Source organism: Lipotes vexillifer, unplaced genomic scaffold (genome assembly GCF_000442215.2).
Source record: "Lipotes vexillifer unplaced genomic scaffold, Lipotes_vexillifer_v1.1 scaffold995, whole genome shotgun sequence".
NCBI classification, from domain to species: domain Eukaryota; kingdom Metazoa; phylum Chordata; class Mammalia; order Artiodactyla; family Lipotidae; genus Lipotes; species Lipotes vexillifer.
In genome coordinates this window covers 681,437-689,032 of record NW_006785389.1, presented here as the reverse complement: position 1 = coordinate 689,032, position 7,596 = coordinate 681,437, and positions in this window count along the sequence as shown.

The window sequence follows — 7,596 nt, the reverse complement described above, 5'->3', positions numbered from 1 at the left end:
CTTTCCCTGGCTGACTTTCCAGAGCACAGTGGTGACACGTATTGTTTGGCTTGCAAAAGCGCGTTCTCTGAGGCAAGTTGCCATGGATCAGTCGAATGGGTTTAAAACGGATTCTGATGGCGGCTTGCTCTTCCCTGGCTGGGGAACCAGTCTGTCTTTTTTTGAAGCTTGTGGGAACTTGCTTACATGCTGCTCACTGGACGACGACGGCCCACAAGGCTGTCAGCTCCCTGAAAACAGGAACGTGATCTGAACTGCTCATCTAGACGCATGCCGGTGCCTGGAACGTGACTGGCAAAGGGTAGGCACTCAGTACGTGTTGGAGATTAGGATCACTCCCCGGTCAGTGTGCCTTCCTGTGTGCACCTAGGCTCCTTGAGTGAGAGCGGCCTGCTGAAGATGTGCACATCTTGGGGATTCCCTGGCGGTCCAGTGGTTCAATCCCCCATCGGGGAACTAAGATTCCCGAGAGGGGTGGCCAAAAAACAAAAGTGCACATCTTCAGTTTCTACACCTAAAAGCAGAAGAGGAGAAGCGTGAAGGAGAAGGCAGGGCCAGGAAGCCAGGAGAATAGAGGTTCAAAGAAGGCAAGGGAAGAAAGTGTTTTTAAGGAGGAGGAAGAGGTCGACGGTGTTGACGGCTGTGATGAAGCCACATGACCGAGGACAGACAGTGACAGCTGGATCTGACTACAATGGTGAATTTTGAGCAGAGCAGTTGCAGGGGCGTGGGGGTGGGTGGAAACCTGTTTAGAAGGAACTGGTGAGAGAGTGTGTCCTAAAATATGGTGTATTAATAGAAAATCTGAGGTATGTGAAGGCCAATGGATCAGAAGATGACTTGTCATTAATGAGAACCTACTGTATAGCACAGGGAACTCTACTCAGCGCTCTGTGGTGACCTAAATGGGAAGGAAATCCAAAAAAGAGGGGATATATGTATACATATAGCTGATTCACTTTGCTGTACAGCAGAAACTAACACAAGATTGTAAAGTAGCTATACCCCAATAAAAATTAATTAAAAAAAAAGATAATTTGTCAGAAACAGACTCACAGAAATAGAAAACAAACTTATGGTTACCAAAGGGGAAAGGGCGGGGGGAGGGATAAATTAGGAGTTTGGGATTAACAGGTACACACTACCATGTATAAAACAGATAACCAACAAGGTCCTACTGTATAGCACAGGAAACTATATTCAATACCTTGTAATAAACTATAATGGAAAAGAATCTATAAAAGAATATATCTATATATATATATCTGAATCACTTTGCTGTACACCAGAAACTCACACAACATTGTAAATCAACTATACTTCAATTACAAAAAAAAAAGATAGTTTGTGACTCACAGATCCCAAGAGGAGGAGGCACACCGGGCCATGGCAGGCTACACAGGGAAGCACGGAGGTCGCCCAGGAGGCGGAGGGAGCAAGGCGGGACCGTGAGCAAGAGCCTTTGCTGTGGTTTCCAAGAGCGGGCGGGTGCGGGTGCTGGGTTGGGGGACAGCAGGCGACTAGAGGAAGCCAGCTTAGGAGTGGCTAGTTGGAATGGTTTCAGTGGGTTCTGAGGCCCAGGGGACGTCCCCAGTCCTCTGGTACATGGCTCTGGGGTGATGAGAGCAGAGGAAGGTGGCCCAGGGTGTGAGAGGCAGACAAGGGAGCAGTTAGGGGTGGGTGGACCCTGGATTGTATTTGAAGAGCATGCCCCCAGGGAGAGGACTTCTCCTGGGGAGGGCGAGAGGGTGCAACAAAAGAGGGAGGAGCCCAGCAACGGGACCCAGGCATATCACTGGGTCGTCCAGAGCAGTGTGTCTCACTGGTTATCCTTGGACCCTACTTTTCACCAGTTTTATTCCCATTTTCAGGGGCTGATAGTCTTTTCCCTTCATGTTCTAATAAAACAGCTCAGTGTCCTGAAGCTCTTTGACCATGACCAGCACAGAGGAAGGGCCTGGTTATTGCCATTTGGAACTAAATTCCAAAATATATCCTGAATGTAACCATAAAAGAATGGGAATATTTCCAGTGTTACTGTTTGTCAGCTCACTGTGTCTATAATCTCTCTCTCTCTCTGTGTCACACACGCATGCACACACACACACACACCAAAACCTAAGTACGTATTGATGAACATTGTCTATTTTTTGGAATGGTAATAAGATGTAGACATTCATAAGGGGATGCAAGTGTAGCTTCCAGTAGAATTCAGACACACCCTGTGTTCACCTATTTTTAAGCCAGTTGCCACCCCATGGATCTTCCAAACAGAACTTGGAGTCTCTGCTCCATGCAAGCCTTGGTGAGGAGGGAGTTGAGTTTTCAGTTCAAGAACTATAGGAGTCTTTTGGAGGATTTTAGGTAGAAGAAAACACAGTCAGATTTTCATTTTAAAAAGGCTATGGAGAACCTAGGCAAAACATTCTCTGACATAAATTGTAGCAATATTTTCTTAGATCAGTCTCCCAAGGCAAAAGAAATAAAAGCAAAAATAAGCAAATGGGACCTAATCAAACTTATAAGCTTTTGCACAGCAAAGGAAACCATAAACAAAACAAAAAATAACCTACATACTGGGAGAAAATATTTGCAAATGATGCCAATGACAAGGGCTTACTTTCCAAAATATACAATATCAAAAAACAAAAAACCCAATCGAAAAATGGGTAGAAGACTTAAATAGACATTTCTCCAAAGAAGACATACAAAAAGCACATGAAAAGATGTTCAACATCACTAATTATTAGAGAGATGCAAATCAAAACTACAATGAGGTATGACCTCACACCAGTCAGAATGGCCATCATCAAAAAGTCTACAAATAATAAATGCTGGTGAGGATGTGGAGAAAAGGGAACCCTCCTACACTGATGGTGGGAATGTAAATTGGTGTAGCCACTATGGAGAACAGTATGGAGGTTCCTTAGAAAGCTAACAATAGAGTTACCATATGATCCTGCAATCCCACTTCTGGGCATATATCCGGACAAAACTCTAATTCAAAAAGATACATGCAGCCCAATGTTCACTGAAGCACTGTTTACAATAGCCAAGACATGGAAGCAACCTAAAAGCCCATCGACAGAGAAGTGGATAAAGAAGATGTGGTACATATATACAGTGGAATACTACTCAGCCATAAAAAAGAACAAAATAATGCCATTTGCAGCAACATGGATGAACCTAGAGATTACTATACTGAGTGAAGTAAGTCAGAGAAAGACAAATATTATATAACTTATATGTGGACTCTAAACAACAATACAAATGAATTTATTTACAAAACAGAAACAGTCTCACAGACATAGAAAACAAACATATGCTTACCAAAGGGGAAAGGGGAGGGGTAAATGAGGAGTATGGGATTAAGAGACACACACTACTATGTATTAGCATAAAATAGATAAGCAACAAGGACCTACTATATAGCACAGGGAACTATATTCAATATCTTGTAATAACCTATAATGGAAAAGGATCTGAAAAAAATATAACTGAATCACTTTGCTGTATACCTGAAACTAACACAATATTATAAGTCAACTATACTTAGATTTGTTTAAAAAGGCTATGGAGAATGGATTCTAGGGGGTAAAATGCCAGGGAGGTAGGATGTGATTTCAGAGACCCAAGCTAATGTAGTGGTGGCCTTCACTGTATTGGAAACAATGAGATCAGGTCTGAGGAAAGAGCTATTTCAGGAGGCAGAACTGGTGGGGCTGGCGGGTGATGGTATATGCCAGGTGTGGAGGGGAGACTGACAAGGACATCACCCACATTCCTGCCTTGGCCCCTGAGAAGAACTGCCGTACAGTGTCTGTGGAGGGCGGGTCCCCTGTAGGACCAAGATTGTGTCTAAATGTGCCTTTCTGGGCAGAGGAATTCTAGAAGGAGGTACAGCCAATTGTGTCCACCCTCTGGGAGGAAAGCCGGGCTGGCTACACAGTTCGTGGGACCCAGTGTAAAATGAAAATTGTCCGAAAAGCATGAAAAAATGTGCGTTGAGGGTATTAAAATATAACGTTGTTTCCTTCCTTCCTTTCATGATCTCGCTCATGACCCGTCCTGCTATTTTCCCTTTGCTAATTGATGCCCTGCCCCCTTGGGTGCAGGGATAGTTGTGGGGTGAGTGCAGACCCTCCCAGGCAGTTGGGAGCCCTCTCTGTGATTCAGATATGTGTGCAGAGCCCACCAGCTGCTACGTTCCTCTTCCCATCTGAGCCAGAGGGAAGCATCGCGCCCTGGTCAGGGCAGGGAAGCCAACCAAGTATTTCCCCTTCTCACCCATAACTGGATGGATGGACCATTTCCAAAGGTCTGAATCAGGGGAGGGTAAGAGTCTTGCCCCCGTCCGATTGCCCACTGAGGGCACCCTTCCTTCTCCTCCCCATCGTCTCTCCTTCTGTCTATCTCATCTCTCTCTGTCTCACTCTCATAAGGACCCTTGCCTTTGGATTCAGGGTCCACTCAGGCAATCCAGGATGACCTCGTGTCAACATCTTTAAGTTAATTACATCAGCAATGACCCTTTTTCCAAAGAAGGTTAACATTCACAAGTTCCAGGGATTTGGACGAGGATGTATCTTTGGGGGGTAACCACTGGACCCTCTACACTGGCCATGCTTGAGAGAGAAAGTGTTGGGGGTACGTGGGGGCCATATCCTCCCCCCTTCCCCTGCGCCCCCCTCTCAAAGGAGAACTGGGTCCTTGAGAAGGAAGAGCGAGGGGAGGAGAAAGGAGACACATAAGAATAAGACTCCAGCAGGCTCCTTTTTATAAAGTTGCTGCATTTTATAAAGTTCATTCTTGCCCAGGTTGGGGAATGAATGGAAGGAAGGGAGACCAGCAGAGGGGCTGGTACATTGGCTGGTATGGGTTGTATTATGTACCCCCGACCCCCTCACTGCCAATTCCTATGTTGAAGTCCTAACCCCCAGCACCTCAGAATAGGACCTTATTGAAAATAGGGTTGTTGCAGATGTAATTAGTTAAGATGAGTCACACTGGGGGAGAGTGGGCCCCTAACCCAATATGACTGATGTCCTTATAAAAAGGAGAAATTTGGACACAGACACACACGCACACAGAGAGAATGCCTTGTGAACATGAAGACAGAGATCTGGGTGATGCACCTACAAGCATGCACTGGTGTTCTACAGGGCATGCCAAGAATTTCCAGCAAAGAACCAGAAGTTAGAAGACTGGCACGAACAGTCTCCTTCACAGTCCTCAGAGGAAAACAAATGCCAAGATCCTGGTCTCAGACTCCTGGCCTCCAGAACGGAGAGAGAATAAATTTCTATTGTTTAAGCCACTCAGTTTAGGATACATTTTTTAATGGCAGCCTAGAGAACTGATACACTTGCCTACGCAAGAGAAATGAGGAATCGACCAGGGAGGTGGGACCGGATGAAACAGAAGTGGCAGGAATCAAGGGTGATTTAGGAAGGAGGAAGGGAAGCTGAAGATGCATGTTGGAGACAGGACTGATGGATTTGACGCTGAAGTTGAGGAATAGAGGAGAGTCAAGGATACCATCCAGATTCCTGGTCTTTACAGCTGGTGGCACCATTTTGTGAGTTTGAGAAAATTGGAAAAAGTGGATTTGGGGAGGGGTGGAGTAGGGGGGATGGGCTTGATGAGATCAATTTTGAATTTTTCTTGAGTCTGAGATATTAGATCCACCTGAGAAGAATGCCCAGGTCATAAATGGATATACAGTTTAGGAGCCCAGAAGAGAGTTTGTGGTTGAGGATAGAGATGTGAAAGGCAGGTGGCCCTTGAAGCCGTATGGGTGTAAGAGTCCCCAGGGAACTAGTGTGGATGGAGAAGAGCCGGTCCAGGATGGAGCTGTGATGAACTCAACACTAAGGTTTTTACCATCTAGTTGGGAGGACGAATCTCAATGAACAAGACATTATAGAAACCACAGAAGTTATCTAACATCCTGAGACAAAAATCCTGTCTTGAATCATTCACTATTTCATTGTTTTCTCCTTCACTCTTGCCCAGTAATAGTACCTTTTTTTTTTTTTTATTCCACACCACATGGCATGCGGGATCTTAGTTCCCCAACCAGGGATCTAACCCGTGCCCCCTGCAGTGGAAGCACAGAGTCATAACCACTGGACCACCAGAGAATTCTCTAATAGTATGTTCTTAAGGTCATGAATTTCTCAGGCTGGTGATGCAGACATCCAGCAAGGGGGCACATCCGGAAGGCAGAAGCCAACCCAGTAAGACATAAGACTGTGTGTGCTCAAAACTGAGTATTTATAATACTCAGTTTATATACAATGTCTGTCCATCCGTCCATTCAACCCTCCATCCAGGAAAAACCAGATACTTCATGAAGGGAGTGGTGAACCCAGTAAGGCAAGAGAAATTTGCAACAACGTAATTAATTGATGATTTATTTGTCTGTTAACTGTGTTTCTCATGAGGCCAGCAGGTAGCAAACTAATGGCCTATGGGTCAAATCTAGCCCACTGCCTGTTTCTGTATGGCCCATGAGTGACGAATGGTTTTAATATTTTTAAATGGTTGAGAACAGATCAAAAGAAGAATATTTTGTGACATGGGAGAATCATGTGGAATTCAAATTTCAGTGTCCCTAATAAAATGGAACACAGTCACATTCATTTACATACACATTGTCTGTGGTAGATTTTGCACAAAATGTCAGAGATGTATAGTTAAAACAGAGACTGTATGGCCCACAAAGCCTAAAATATTTGTCTGGGTTTTTTGTTTTTGTTTTCTTTTCGCTGAAAGTTTGCTGACCACTAGATTATAGGTTCCAATAAGAAAAAGACATCACGTTAGTTCAAAACAAAATCTCCAGCACCTAGCACAATGCCCGGCATATTACATATGGTAAAAAAGATTTCTTATGTAAATAAATGTGCAGATGGGGGTGGCCCCCTCCTCCTCCAGCCTGCTACAGAAGTTCAGAGGATCTGCATCGTTACTGGTTCTTGCCTTCTCTGCTACCCTATTCATTGTAAAATCTTTAATGGCTGGGATCAAGTCTTATGCGTCTTTTCTCCTGTAGAATCTTATCCAGGGAAGATGTCTGCTATGGATTGAATGTTTGTCTCCCACAAAATTCATATGTTGAAATCCTAACCCCCAAGGTGATGGTATTAGAAGGGACCTTTTGGAGGTGATAGGTCACGAGAGTCAGAGCTCTCATAAATGGGATTAGTGCCCTTATAAAAGAGGCCTCACAGAGATCCCTTAACCCTTTGGCCATGTGAGGAAACAGCTAAAAGATGGGCCCTCAGTAGACACCAAATCTGCTTGCACCATGATCTTAGACTTCCCAGCCTCCAGAACTGTGAGAAATAAGTGTTTGTTGTTTATAAGCCATCCAGTTTACGGTATTTTTGTTATAGCAGCCTTGATGGACTAAGACAGTGTCAGTCAAAGTTTGAATGGGTGGGTCCAAGCATTTTGCCTCTAGGCAACTGTGTTCTGCAGTGAATCCTGGACAGCTCATAAAACCTCATCACGGCCTGGAGGAATATTCCTCTGTACAGTACATCTGCATTTGTTTCATTCTATGCTCTCCAAGAAACCTCCTGATTTACT